Source organism: Macaca fascicularis, chromosome X (genome assembly GCF_037993035.2).
Source record: "Macaca fascicularis isolate 582-1 chromosome X, T2T-MFA8v1.1".
Taxonomy (NCBI): Eukaryota; Metazoa; Chordata; class Mammalia; order Primates; family Cercopithecidae; genus Macaca; species Macaca fascicularis.
The window spans coordinates 86,630,395-86,646,149 of NC_088395.1; the positions used below are offsets into that span (position 1 = coordinate 86,630,395).

At 37.0% G+C, this 15,755-nt stretch overlaps 1 non-coding gene across 1 annotated transcript; it reads right to left on the minus strand.

Annotated features, from left to right (window-relative positions):
* Positions 1–6,640: 6,640 nt before the first annotated feature.
* LOC123571435 (U6 spliceosomal RNA) lies at positions 6,641–6,747 on the minus strand. The gene has a single exon (XR_006695599.1). It is a non-coding gene; the product is annotated as a U6 spliceosomal RNA (small nuclear RNA).
* Positions 6,748–15,755: the final 9,008 nt, after the last annotated feature.

The window sequence follows — 15,755 nt, forward strand, 5'->3', positions numbered from 1 at the left end:
GTAATCACTCTATGACACAGTTACACTTGCTTTCTGATTTCAGTATTTACCATAATAAATCTGCTCCTATAATTGAGGCATATCGCCCTCAAAAACCTACTTGTAAACAGAATTGGACCTGGTCAGAAATAATGAACGTACCTATTTGGGAAAATTGCATTACAGAACAGGCAGAGGTGCTGCACAATGATTCCTATGGAATCATTATTGATTTATCCCCTAAGGGGATGTTTAGCTTGAATTGCACCTCTCAGTCTGCATGCCATGGCCACACTATGTTCAGCTGGTCTGAACAGAACAGTCAGATGGTAGAAATGGCAAGAAATACAGCGAGAGTTCCTATGATCTGGAAACATGGCAGTATAGTGGCACCTCAACCTAAAATGATATGGCCCACTCTAGGGGCTAAACATAAGGGTTTGTAGTAACTATTAATAGCTCTTAAATAAGATCAAAATTTGGGAAAGAATAAAAAAGTTTCTAGAAGGACACTCCACAAACTTGTCTTTGGATATTGCAAAATTAAAATAACAAATATTTAATGCATCCCAGTCACACGTGACCTTAATGCCAGGAACTGGAGTGCTTGAAGGAGCTGCAGACAAAATAGCAGCTATCAACCCATTAAAATCGATAAAGACACTTGGAGGCTCTGTGATTTCAATGATGATTGTGCCTTTAATCTGTGTTGTTTGTCTTTGTATAGTCTGCGGATGCGGATCCCGACTCCTGCGAGAAGTAGCTCACTGTGACAAAGCTGCCTTTGCTCTTATCACTTTGCACACCAACAAGGAGGACATGTTGGGAACTGGCCCCCAAATCTGGCCATAAAGTGGCCCCAAAACTGGCCATAAACAAAATCTCTGCAGCACTGTGATATGTTTGAGATGGCCATGACACCCATGCTGAAGGTTTTGGGTTTACCAGAATGAGAGCAAGGAACACCAGGCCCACCCAGGGTGGAAAACCACTTAAAGGCATTCCTAAACCACAAACAATAGCATGAGCAATCTGGGCCTTAAGGACATCTTCCTGTTGCAGACAACTAGCCAGAGCCCATCCCTTTGTTTTGGCACATCCCTTTGTTTACCATAAGGAATGCTTTAGTTAATCTATAATCTATGGAAATAATGCTTATCACTGGCTTGCTGTCAATAAATATGTGGATCAAACTCTGTTTGGGGCTCTCAGCTCTGGAAGGCTGTGAGTCGCCTGGTTTCCCACTCCACACTGTATATTTCTGTGTGTGTGTCTTTAATTCCTCTAGCACTGCTGGGTTAGGGTATCCACAAATGAGCTGGTCTTGGCACCATATGAATTTTAGGATTGTTTTTTCCAGTTTTGTGAAAAATGATTATGATATGTTGATGGGAATTGCACTGAATTGTAGATTGCTTTTGGAAGTATAGTCCTTTTCACAATATTGATTCTACCCATCCCTGAACATGAGATGTGTTTCCATTTGTTTGTGTCATCTATGATTTCCTTCAGCAGCATTTTCTAATTTTCCTTGTAGAGGTCTTTCACCTCCTTGTTTGGTATATTTCTAAGTATTTTATTTTTTTCACACCTATTGTAAAAGTAGTTGAGATCTTGATTTGATTCTCAGTTTGGTTGATAGCAGCTCTATTACATTTGTGTACATTGATTTTGTATTCTGAAATTTTACTGAATTCATTTATCAGATCTAGGAGTTTTTGGATTAGTCTTCAGGTTTTTCTACATATATGATTATATCATTGGTGAAGAGCAATAGTTTGACTTTTTCTGTACCAATTTGGATGCCCATAATTTCTTTCACTTGTCTGATTGCTCTGGCTAGGACTTCAGGTACTATGTTGAAAAGAAGTGTTGAACGTGGGCATCCTTGTCTTGTTTCAGTTCTTAGGGGGGATGTTTTCAATTTTTTCCACATTCAGTATAATACTGGCTGTGGGCTTGTCACAGATGGCATTTATTACTTTAAGGTATGCCTCTTCTATGCTGATTTTGGTGAGGGTTTTAATCATAAAGCAATGCTGGATGTTGTCAAATGCTTTTTCTGCATCTATTGAGATGATCATGGGACTTTTTGTTTTTAATTCTGTTTATGTGGTGTATCACATTTCTTGACTTGCGTATATTAAACCAACACTGCATCACTGCCATGAAAAGGCCTTGATCATGGTGGATTGTCTTTGTCATATGCTGTTAGATTTGGTAAGCTAGTATTTTATTGAGGATATTTATATCTATGTTCATCAGAGTTATTGGTCTGTAGTTTTATTTTTCGTTATGTACTTTCCTGGTTTTGGTATTAGGGTAATACTGGCTTCACAGAATGATTTAGGGAGGATTCTGTCTTTCTCTAACTTTTACAATAGTTTCAATAGAATTGATACCAATTCTTCTTTGAATGTCTGATCGAATTCAGCTGTTAATCTATCCATCCCTGGACCTTTGTTGGCAATTTTTAAATTACCATTTCAATCTTGCTGCTTGCTATTGGTCTGTCCAGAGTTTCTATATTTTTCTGGTTTAATCTAGGGGGGTTGTATATTTTCAGGAATTTATCCATCTACTTTAGGTTTTATTTTTTGTCCTTTAACTGTTATTTTAGGTTTAGGGGTATGAGTGCAGGATGTGCAGGTTTGTTGCATGGGTAAATGTGTGCCATGGTGGTTTGCTGTACAGATCATTTCATCACCGAGGTATTAAGCCCAACATCCATTAGCTATTTTTTCTGATACTCTCCCTCCCCAATCTCCTGCAACAGGCCCCAGTGTGTGTTGTTTCCCCCCATACGTCCATTTTTCTCATCATTCAGCTCCCACTTATAAGTGAGAAGGTGTGGTGTTTAGTTTTCTGTTTCTGAGTTACTTTGCGGAGAAATAAGGCTTCCAACTCCATCCATGCCCCTGAAAAAGAAATGATCTTGTTCTTTTTTATGACTGCATACTATTCCAGAGAGAATCTGTACCACATTTTCTTTATCCAGTTTACCATTCATGGGCATTTAGATTGATTCCATGTCTTTGCTATTGTGAAAAGCGCTGCAGTGAACATATGTGTTCATGTATCTTTATCATAGAATAATTTATATTAATTTGGTTATATAACCAGTAATAGGATTGCTGGGTCAAATGGTATTTCTGCCTCTACATCTTTGGAGAATCACCACACTGTCCTCCACAATTGTTGAACTAATTTACATTCTCACCAACAGTGTAAAAATGTTCCTTTTTCTCTGCAACCTCAACAGCATCTGTTGTTTTTTTTATTTTTTAATAATCTCCATTCTCACTGGCTTGAAATGTATCTCATTGTGGTTTTGATATGCATTTATCTAATAATCCGTTTTGTTGAACTTTTTTTCATATGTTTTTGGACAAATGTATATCTTCTTTTGAAAAGTGTTTGTTCGTGTCATTTTCCCAAGTTTAATGGGATTGTTTACTTTTTTTCTTGCAAATTTGTTTAAATTTCTAGTATACTCTGTATATTAGAGCTTTATCAGATAGGTAAATTGCAAGCATTTTCTCTCATTCTGAAGTTGTCTGTTCACTGTGATGACAGTTTCTTTTGCAGTGCAGAAGCTCTGTAGTTTAGTTAAATCCTATTTGTCAATTTTTATTTTGTTGTGGTTGCTTTTGGCATTTTCATCATGAAACCTTTTCCAATACCTATGTCCTAAATTATGTTGCCTAGATTTTCTTCTAGGGTTTTAATGGTTTGGGGGTTTGCATTTAAGTCCAACTTGAGTTAATTTTTGTATGTGGTGTAATAAATGGATCCAGTTTTAATTTTCTGCAAATGGCCAGCCAGCACACACAGCAGCATTTATTATATGGGGAATCATTTCCTCATTGCTAATTTTTGTTAAGTATGCTGAAAATCAGATGGTTGTAGGTGTGTGGTCTTATTTTTGGGGTCTCTATTCTGTTCCATGAGTCTATGCATCTGTTTTTGTACCAGTACATTGCTGTTTTGGTTACTGAAGCCTTGTAGTATAGTTTGAAGTCAGGGAGCATGATACCTCTAGCTTTGTTCTTTTTGCTTAGGAATGACTTGGCTATTCGGGCTCTTTTTTGCTTCCATATGAATGTTAAAATATATATATTTTTAATTCTCTGAAGAATGCCAATGGTAGTTTAATGGGAATTGCATTGAATAGCCAGAAACTTTTGGGCTGAGATGATGAAATTTTCTAGATATAGAATCATGTCATCTACAAAAAAAAGATAATTTGACTTCATCCCTTCCTATTTGAATACCTTTCTCACACCTGCCTGATTGCTATGGCCAGAATTTCCAATACTATGTTGAATAGGAGTGGTGAGGGAGGGCATCCTTGTCTTGTGCTGGTTTTCAAGGGGAATTCTTTCAGTTTTTTACCATTTAGTATGGCACTGGCTATGGGTTTGTCATATATGGCTTATTGTCTTGAGATATGTTCCTTTAATACCTAGTTTATTGAGAATTTTTAACATGAAGCAATGTTGAATTTTATCAAGGGCCTTTTCTGCATCTACTGAGATAATCATGTGGCTTTTGTATTTAGTTCTGTTTATGTGATGAATCACATTTATTGATTTGTGTATACTGAACTAACCTTGCATCCCAGGGATGAAGCAAACTTGATCATGGTGGACAAGCTTTGTGATGTGTTGCTGGATTTGGTTTACAAGTATTTTATTGAGAATTTTTGAATCAATGTTTATGAAGGATATTGACCTGAAGGATATTTTGTTTTTGTTTTTATCTCTGCCAGGTTTTGGTAACAGGATGATGCTGGCCTCATAGAATGAGTTAGGGAGGAGTCCCTCATTTTCAATTATTTTTGCAATAGTTTCCATAGACATGGTACCAGCTCTTTTTTGTACCTCTGGTAGAATTCAACTTTGCATCTGTCTGGTCCTGTTTTTTTTGTTTTGTTTTGTTTTGTTTTGGGTTTTTTTTTTTTTTTTTTTTTGGCTATTTATTACTGCCTCAATTTCAGAACTTGTTATTGGTCTATTCAGAGATTCAATTTCTTCCTCATTAAGTCTTGGGAGGGTGTATGTGTCCTGGAAATTATCCATTTTTTAGTTTATGTGCATAGAGGTGTTTATAGCATGGTCTGATGGTTGCTTGTATCTCTGTGGGGTCAGTGGTGATGTCCCCTTTATCATTTCTGATTGTGTTTATTTTATTCTTTCCTCTTTTCTTCTTTATTAGTCTTGTTAGCAGTCTATCTATTTTATTATTGTTTTCAAAAAGCCAGCTCCTGGATTTGTTGACTTTTTGAAGGGTTTTTGTGTTTCTTTCTCTTTCACTGCAGCTCTGATATTGTTTACTTCCTGTCTTCTGATAGCTTTGGGGTTTGTTTTCTCTTGGTTCTTTAGTTCTTTTAGTTGAGATGTTAGGTTGTTAACCTGAGTTCTTTCTAGCTTTTTGATGTGAGGATTTCGTGATATAAATTTACCTCTTAACATTGCTTTAGGTGCATCCCAGAGATTCTAGTACATTGTCTTTTGGTTCTCATTAGTTTCAAAGAATGTCTTGATTTCTGCCTTAATTTCATTGCTTACTTAACAGTCATTGAGTAGCAGGTTCTTCAATTTTCATGTAGCTCTGTGTTTTTGAGTAACTGTCTTCATCTTGAGTTTTTATTTGATTGTACTGTGGTGAAAAACTATTCATTATGATTTCAGTTCTTTTGCATTTTCTGAGGAGTGTTTTACTTTCAATTATGTCAGGAATTTTAGAGTAAGTGCTATGTGGCAATGAGAAGAATGTATATTCTGTTGAATTTGAGTGGACAGTTCTTCAGATATCTGTAAAGTCCACTTGATCCAAAGCTGAGTTCAAGTTCTGAATATCTTTGTTAATTTTCTGTCATGATGATCTATCTAATATTGTCAGTGGGTTTTGAAAGTGTTCCATTATTATTGTGTGAATATCTAAGTCGTTTTGTAGGTCTCTAAGAAGTTGCTTTATACATCTGGATGCTCCTCTATTGGGTGCATATATATTTAGGATACTTAGCACTTCTTGTTGAATTAAACCCTTTACCATCATGTAATGCTTTTCTTTGTCTTTTTTTTTTTTTTTTTTTTTAATCTTTGCTGGTTTAAAGTCTCTATTGTCAGAAACTAGTATTGGAGCATGCCCTTATTTCTGTTTTCCACTTGCTTGGTAAATTTTCTTTCAACCCTTTATTTTGAGCCTATCTTTGTCTTTGCATGTGAGATGTGTCTCCTGAGGACAGCATACCTATGGGTCGTTGCTCTTTATCCAACTTGCCATTCTGTGTCTTTTAATTGGGGCATTTAGTCCATTTACATTTAAGGATAGTATTGTTATGTGTGAATTTGATCCTGTAAACATGGTGCTAGCTGGTTATTTTGCATATTTGTTTATATGATTGCTTCATAGTGTCACTGTTTTGTGTACATCATTGTGTTTTTGTAGTGTCTGGTAATGGGTTTCCCTTTTTTATTTAGTGCTTCTTTCAGAAGCTCTTTCAATGCAGGTCTGCTGGTGATGAATTTCTTCAGCATTTGCTTGTCTGAAAAGGATCTTGTTTCTCCTTTGCTTATGAAGCTTAGTTTTTTTGGATATGAAATTGTAGTTTGGAAATTCATTTCTTTAAGAATGTTAAATATTAGCCCCCAATCTCAAAACTATAGAATGCTTCACAAATTTGTGTCTCACACAAGCACAGAGGCCATGCTAATCTTGTCTGTATCATTCCAATTTTAGTATATGTGCTTCTAAAGCAAGCACTAAGCACTCCTCCAGGTGTTCTAGCTTGTGTGTGAAATGGTGTTTATAGTAGCCTAGAATAACCTTTTGTATTTCTTTGGTATTGGTTGTGATATCTTCTGTTTTATTTCTGATTGAGTTTATTTGGATCTTCTCTCTTCTTTTCTGGGTTAATATTACTAATGGTTTATCAATTTTGTTTACCTTTTCAGAGAACCAGCTTTTTGCTTTATTTAGCTTTTGTACTGCTTTCTTTTGTTCCAATCTCATTTAGTTCTGCTCTGATCTTTGCTCTGTCTTTTCTTCTGCTGGGTTTGGGTTTGGTCAGTTCTTGTTCTTCTGATTCCTTGAGGTGTGAGCTTAGATAGTCTATTTTTGCTTCTTGTGACTTTTTGCTATTGGCATTTAATGCTATAAACTTTCCTTTTAGCACCAGATTTCCTGTATTCCATAGGTTTTCATAGGTTGTGTCACTACTATTGGTCAGTTCAAAAAATTTTGTTTCCACCTTGAGTTTTTTGTTGACCCAAAGATCACTCAGAAGCAGATTATTTCATTTCTATGTGTTTGCATGGTTTTGAGGGTTGCTTTTGGAGTTGATTTTCAATTTTATTCTGCAGTGGTCTGAGAAGGTACTTGATACAATTTTGAGTTTCTTAAATTTATTGAGACTTGTTTTGTGGCCTATCATATGGTCTATCTTGGAGAATGCTCCATGTGCTGATGAATAGAATGTATATTCTGCAGTTGTTGGGTAGAATGTTGTGTAAATACGTGTTAAGTCCATTTGATCTAGTACATCACGTATGTCCACTGTTTCTTTGCTGACTGTCTTGATGATATGTCTAATGCTGTCAGTAGAGTACTGAAGTCCCCACTATTATTGCATTTCTGTCTATCTCACTTCTTAGGTCTAGTAGTAATTGTTTTATAACTTTGGGAGTTCCAGTGTTAGGTGCATATATATTTAGGATTATCATATATTCCTGTTGGACTAGTCTTTTCATCATTATATAATGTCACTCTTTGCCTTTTTTACTGTTTTTGTGTTAAAGTCTGTTTTGTCTGATATAAGAAGAGCAACTCCTGCTCACTTTTGATGTCCATTTGCATAGAATATCTTTTTCTACCCCTTTACCTTAAGTTATGTAAGTCCTTATGTGTTAGGTGAGTCTCTGGAAGACAGCAGATAGTTGGTTGGTTAATTCTCATCCATTCTGTCATTCTGTATCTTGTAAGTAGAGCATTTAGGCCATTTCATTTAACATTAGTATTCAGATGTGAGGTACTATTTTATTCACAATGCTAGCTGTTGCCTGAATACAATGCTTTTTTTTTCATTGTGTTCTTGTTTTATAGGTCTTGTGAGATTTATGCTTTAATGAGGTTCTATCTTGGTGTATTTTGAGCTTTAAAGATTTAGAACTTCTTTCAACAGTTATTGTAGTGATGGCTTGGTTATGGTGAATTTCCTTAGCATTTGTTTGTGACAAAATGACTCTTTTTTTCACTTATGAAGCTGACTTTTGCTGGATGCAAAATTCTTGTCTGATAGCTGTTTTGTTTATGGAGGCTAAAATAGGACTCCAGTTTCTTCTAGCTTGAGGGGTTCCTGCTTAGAAATATGTTGTTAATCTGATTAGTTTTCGTTTATAGGTTACCTGATGCTCTTCCCTCACAGCTCTTAAGATTCTTTCCTTTGTCTTGCCTTTAGATAATCTGATGACTATCTGTCTAGGTGATGATCAATCTGTGATGAATTTCACCTATGTTCTTTGAGCTTTTTGCATTTTGATATCTATATCTCTAGGAAGGCCAAATATGTTGTCTCAATTATCCCTTCAAGTATGTTTTCCAAAGGCTTAGATTTTTCTTCTTTTTCAGAATACCAATTATTCTTAGGTTTGGTAGTTTAACATAATTTTAAACTTCTTGGAGACTTTATTCTCATTCATTTTTTTTTTCTGTGTCTTTGTAAGATTGGGTTAATTCAATAGCCTTGTATTTGAGTTCTGAAGTTCTATTTTCTGTTTTCTACTAGTTCAATTCTATTGTTGAAACTTTCCAGCATATTTTGCATTTATGTGAGTTTGTCTTTCATTTACAGAAGTTTTATGATTATTTCTTATTATGCTGTCTATTTCTCTGGAGATATTTTCGTCCACATCTTGTATTGTATTTTAAATTTATTTAAGTTGGTTTTCACCTTTTTCTTGTGCCTCCTTCAGCAGCTTAATAATTGGCCTTCTGAATTTTATTTTGGGGGGCAATTCAGAGATTTCTTCTTCATTTGATTTTATTTCTGGTGAGCTAGTGTGATCTTATGGGGGTGTTAGAGAACATTGGTTTGTCATATTACCAGAATTGTTTGGTTTCTTCTTATTTGGGTAGACTATGTCAGAGAAAAGACCTAGGACTCAAGGGCTGTTGCTCAGATTATTTTGTTTCACAGGGCAATCCCTTGATTTGGTACTCTTCCTCTTCCCCTAGGGATGGGACTTTCAAGAGCTGGACTGCACATTTTGTTACTCCTCTTCTAGGTCTAGGCATGCAGTGGAGCTACTGGACTCCAGGCAGGTCCTGGGGAGTGTCCACAAAGAGTCCTGTGATGTGATTTGTCTTCAGGTCTGCCAGCCATAGATACCAACACCTGCTCCAATACAGGTAGCAGGTGAGTGATGTTGACTCTGTGAGGGTCCTTGGTTGTAGTTTTTTTTAGTGCACTGGTTTTCTCAAATGCAGTTAAGTTGTCACATGAAGAGACTCAGGACCTCTTGTTAGCCAGAATGTTACAGGAAATAAAGTTAGCTCTTGTTTTCTCATTTGTTGAAGTAGAGCTGTTCATTCCTGAGTTGCTGTAGTGGTCTTAGCTGTTTGGCCTCCAGCCAGGATGTGGCACTTTCAAGACAGCATCAGATATGGTAGTTTGGGGGGGATACAATCTTGCCCTAAAGTTGCCTGGGTAAGTGTTCAGGTTTCTCAGGTGCCATAGAGCTTCCAAGAGATAATGTCTTTTATCTTCAGCTACCAGGGTGAATAGAGAAAGACTGTCACATAGGAGGAAGGTTCTCTATGTCTGAGCTCAGACTCTTTTTGGTCAGGGCTTGCTGCAGCCACTGTAAGAATACGGGTTTGATTCTCAGGCTAATGGTGTTGTGTTCCCAAGGGGATTTTGTCTACCTCTGCTTTATCATACAGGTCACCAGGAAAGTGGTGAATGTTGGCAGTGACAGGCCTTACCCAGCTCCCATGCAGCCAGCAAAGCCAGTCTCACTCCAACTGTGTCCCACCAACAGCCCCGAGTTTATATGTATTCAGCCAGAGAGCAAGACTGAGAACTTACCCCAGGCTAGAAGACTGTTGCAGCTCCTGTGCTCATATCTGAACATCCCATTCACCTCCCCGCCTCCCAGATTCTGCCCAGGAAAAATCACTCACAGTCAAAATTATTACAAAATTCAGCTGGAATTTTCCTTCTTCCTGTGGTCCTTCTCTAATTCCACTGGCAGCCCTTCCCAAAGACTTCTGTGAGATAAAGTAAAAAATGGCTTCCCTGGGGGCCAGGAGTGCCTACAGGGCTTCTTTTGCTGCTTCTTCTACTTTTATATTTCACTCAGCTCTCTAAATTTGTTTCAGCTCTAGGTAAGGTTAAATCCTTCTCTTCTGATTTGGATTTTTAGGTTCTCCACAGAGGATGTGTGTTCAGAAACAGACTTTTCCCCTATCACAATTTGGGCACTCACAGTTTTTTGGCTGTCTCACGGAGTTTGCAGCAGCAAACCACTTCTTTCAAAGAGTGTGTGAATTATTTAGGTTTTCCTGGTATGTCCCTGCAGTAGTTTTTGAAGCAAAAGTTGAACAATTTTTAAAAGTCAAAGAGGCAGTTTATTACCTTAAAGCATTTGACAAACCTAATATTTGACCTTCCTAATATAGACCAAATGTCTTTATTTTACCAATAATCTTAACAACTCTTCAATTTCCTGAAGCTTACTAAAGTTATGTTAAATAAAAGGCATTAGTTTTTATTTTCATAGCAAAATATGTGATTCCAGCACTTATTATTTTTAAGCCAATTAATCAGAGCTCGTTCATATATAAACATCACATACAGAACACATATAAATACACAGAAAGGCAGAAGAAGATCTAATAGTTGTATGATTTTTTCATTTGCCAATTTTTGCATTTCTTTTTAAAGCATGCAGTTTTTAAGACCTAATATGCAGGTACAGCTGGAAAACAAAACAGATCCCTAAAAATTCAGGGTCCCATTTTTATGCTGGATCCTGCATCCCTAAAAGAGAAGTGTTATAGAACAAGACAGTGCACTGATTTTGTGCATTTCATGGTAAAAACATTGCTTTGCATTGCAAAGCATCCCAAAGTTGATTAGTTGATTCTGTGATTAGCCCATCCCCCAAGGGAGTCTAATCTCAATGAGGGGTGGGGACATTTCCATTCTTTTTAGGTGGCCAGGAGTATGCTTCTCTTATTTAAATGTGCAAAGAGTCAAGTATCCTCCACAACTGCCATTTGCCATCCCCAAAAGTACATTTAGCCTTAGATTTTAAGAGCAATCTATCTGTTTTCAGTTCCTGGAGTTTCATGACTAAAACAGAGGTTTTTCCCAAAACAAGGTCAGTGGCACCTCCTCCTGTGTTTTTGCCAAGGAGTCCCAAGCTGTTAGAGGTTACTTAAGGTTCTCTTATGTGTGCATCAAGAGCGACAAGAAGAAAAAATAAAATAAAGAAAAACAATTCAGTTGACTGAAAAGAAAAAAAAACTTATAAAATACAAGATTCAAGAAGATAAAAATCCATAAATACTTTTAAAATATACCTATAGCTTGAATATCTGCTTTTAATTAAGCTGACTTTTAACCAAATATTTATTGCCAAATGCTAACCTTAACAAACAGCAAATATGTCTGGCTTTTGAACTTCACTAAACGTATCCTCTCAGGTGCTCAGAGAAAGTAAAATTCAAGAAGTGAATTCAGAAGTTTTTCATGGAGGGGAAGAGAATCAATAAATAGCAAAAGTCACATGCATGTTATGCCATTAAAGGGCTCATTTCTTAAGCCTGGAACTGAACCTTGAACCCAGGCCACCATTGTGAAATGACAAAGCCTTAGCTACTAAGCTATTGCATTGGGCGGTTTCCAATGCTCTTAAAATAAGGAATCTAGAGCAGCCAATTTTGAGCTTGCAATAGTTTTTAATTGCTCAAAATAATTTTTTGAGCTAACTATGACATGAACTACCAAGTTTCTGTTCCCTGGATTGCAGAAACCAAGAAAAAGTACTGCTATGTGGTTACAAGATCAAGCTCCCAAGGACATAAAAAAAGATTAAGAAAAACATTCATCCAGATTTTTCATTTCAGGGACCTGCAGCAAAGTTTGTAGCTGACCAGTTTGTTGTGCTGGCTTTACAGCAAGCTTATGGAGCTCCTAGGCCCACATTCTATCCTAAGATACCCCTCTTTATGACAGAATGATACAATAAAAACAAATTTATAGCACAAAGTATGCCAGTTGTGCTATAGCTTAAGACTATCTTCACAAATTACTTTTCTCATTAAGTTAAACTTTGCAAGAGATAGTAATTTTTATCATTCCTACAACCAGTTTTCACAGAGAGAGAGAAAAGGGAAGGGAGAAAAGCATTGCTTGCAACAGGGTAGGAAAGGTGAGGAGCTCAGGGAGGCCAGAGAAAGACCCACCCATTGCAGCAACTCAAAATTAAAAGTTCAAGTGGCTACTTGTCAGTCATTATAATTCCAGCAGTCTCATCAGCTCTCAAGTTTCTCCCCTTAGGGAAAAAGAAGTTCCCCATGTCCAGTTATACTGTACATGCCTAATTCTGTCACCCACAGCCACTCAAAGAATGAAAGCCAATTAATTTAAAGAGAATAGCGGTCAATATCTCATAGTGACAAATCCATTTTTTACTAAAAGGAACTTTACTGTGGAGATGGCCTCTAACCCAATCCCATCCTTTATCCAGTTAAAATGTACACCACTACATACTCAAAGTCGGCAGTTTATTTCTTTGGATCACAGTCATAACTAAGTCAAAAAGTTAGCAGATTTAATTTTTTAATCAATCACTTAAGCTTTTTATTTCCCTTTCATAAAGCCTTTAAATAAAAATATTGAAAATTCCTTTTCTGCATATCAGTAGGCATCCTTAGATGAGACTAATTTGGGAGCTCTCATTTTCAAATACACTTTAGTGCAGTGTTGTTCATTTGGAACATTCCACTGTAAGTTATCTTTAGTAAGATTGACAAGATTTTATCATTTCTGTAAGATTACTGCTTCCATGGCCCAATACTTATGCATGTATGAGCCAGAAGGAACTCTGTTCTCCAAAAATTAAGGATTTCATTTTTAAATTGAGTATTGGCTTTGCTCTCAGGTTCCCTTGATCAACTAAGCCAATGACTTTTTTCCTACCTAAATGCACAAGAAAAATGAAACAAAAGGGTAGAACACAAAAATTCCTGCAAATGTCTAAAAGCCAAAATGCACACCCCCTGCAATATTTTCATGTACTACTAATTTCTTTCTGACCCAGTCAGATGTAAGAGGCTTCTAACTGGACCAAAGACAGTTAATTACCATATCCAATCGAATCCTGGATGCAGTCTAGTTTCTGTCATGACTTCCAAACCCAGTTTGGATCAGAAATTTGTTCAAAGAAACTTGGAGAACTCAAAACACAAATCCATGTAACTTCAGAATCTGAGAATTTACCATGCTCCCCAGCTGCTCTAGGAGATCAAGAAACACAGTGGCTCTAATGGGTATCTCGCTTGGTCACTCAGTGCTCCTAGGGGTCTTTAGAAGTTCTACTTCAATCCCACTTCTGAGGCCATCTGATGAAAGAAAATTTCAAGCTGAATTTAGATTAATGGAGTTTAATTGAGCAATGAACAATCCGTGAATCAGGCAGCCTCCTGAGCCAGAATAGGCTCAGACACTCCAGCACAGCCACGTGGTGAAAGACTTATGAACGGAAAAAGAAAAGTGATGCACAGAAAATGAAAGTGAGGTAGAGAAATGTCTGGATTGTTTACAGCTTGGCATTTGCCTTATTTGAACATAGTTCAAATAGTTGGCTACATTTGATTGGTCAAATATTGGTAATTGGTACTAGTGTAGGCTATGGTCTGGGTTACACCTCCACTTGTTATAGTTCACAATGTACAAAAATCCTATAGGCCAAATTTAAAATATGTGAGGAGGCAGCTTTAGGCTAAACTTGATTCAACACCAGCACTGCATTTTGTTTATTTGTTTGTTTTGTTTTTGTTTACTTTTAATAATAGCCATTCTGACTGGTGTGATATGGCATCTCATTGTGGTTTTGATTTGCATTTCTCAAATGGTTAGTGAGATTGAGCATTTTTCATGTTTGTGAGACGTTTGCCTGTCTTCTTTTCAGAAGTGTCTGTTCATGTTCTTTCCCCACTTTTTAGTGGGTTTGTTTTTTGCTTGTACATTTTTAAAAAAACTTCTTATACACTCTGGATATTGGAACTTTGTTAGATGTACCCTTGCAAATATTTTATTTCATTCTCTAGGCCATCTGTTTACTCTGCTGATAGTCATTTTTTGCTTTGAAGAAGCTCTTTCTTTATTAGGTCCTACTTGTCAAGTTTTGTTTTTGTTGCAATTCCTTTTGATGACTTTGTCATGAAATCTTTCTTAAGGCTGATGTCCAAAATAGTGTTGCCCTGGTTATCTTCTAGGAATCTTATAAGGCTGAGGCAGGAGAATGGCGTAAAAACCCGGGAGGTGGAGCTTGCAGTGAGCTGAGATCCAGCCACTGCACTCCACCCTGGGTGACATAGTGAGACTCCGTCTCAAAAAAAAAAAAAAAAAAAAAAGGAATCTTATAAGTCTAAAATTGAAATCTTTAATCTATCTTATTCTTTGTATATGGTGAAAGGTATGGGTCCACTTTCATTCTTTTGCATATGACTAGCCAGCTATCCCAGAACCATTTATTGAATAGAGAGTCCTTTCCTCATTGTTTGTTTGTGTTGACTTTGCCAAAGATCAGATGGCTGTAGGTGTGTGGCTTTATTTCTGCCTATTCTGTTCCATTGTTCTATGTGTCTGTTTTTGTACCAGTATCATGCTGTTTTGTTTAAAGAACTCACTTTTTTTTGGCTTTATTTTTTATTTTTATACTTTAAGTTCTAGGGTACATGTGCACAATGTGCAGGTTTGATACATATGTATAAATGTGCCATGTTGGTTTGCTGTACGCATTAACTCATCATTTACATTAGGTATTTCTCCTAATGCTATCCCTCCCCCATCCGCCCACCCCACGACAGGCCCCCGGTGTCTGATGTTCCCCCCCTGTATCCAAGTGTTCTCACTGTTCAAATCCCAACTATGAGTGAGAACATGCGGCATTTGGTATTCTCTCTTTGCGACAGTTTGCTCAGAATGATGGTTTCCAGCTTGATCCATTTCACTACAAAGGACATGAACTCATCATTTTTTATGGCTGCATAGTTTTCCATGGTGAATATGTGCCACATTTTTTTTAAAATTTATTTATTATTATTATACTTTAAGTTGTAGGGTACATGTGCATAACGTGCAGGTTTGTTACATATGTATACTTGTGCCATGTTGGTGTGCTGCACCCATCAACTCGTCATTTACATCAGGTATAACTCCCAATGCAATCCCTCCCCCCTCCCCCCTCCCCAGGATAGGCCCCGGTGTGTGATGTTCCCCGTCCTGAGTCCAAGTGATCTCATTGTTCAGTTCCCACCTATGAGTGAGAACATGCGGTGTTTGGTTTTCTGTTCTTGTGATAGTTTGCTAAGAATGATGGTTTCCAGCTGCATCCATGTCCCTACAAAGGACACAAACTCATCCTTTTTTATGGCTGCATAGTATTCCATGGTGTATATATGCCACATTTTCTTAATCCAGTCTGTCACTGATGGACATTTGGGTTGATTCCAAGTCTTTGCTATTGTGAATAGTGCCGCAA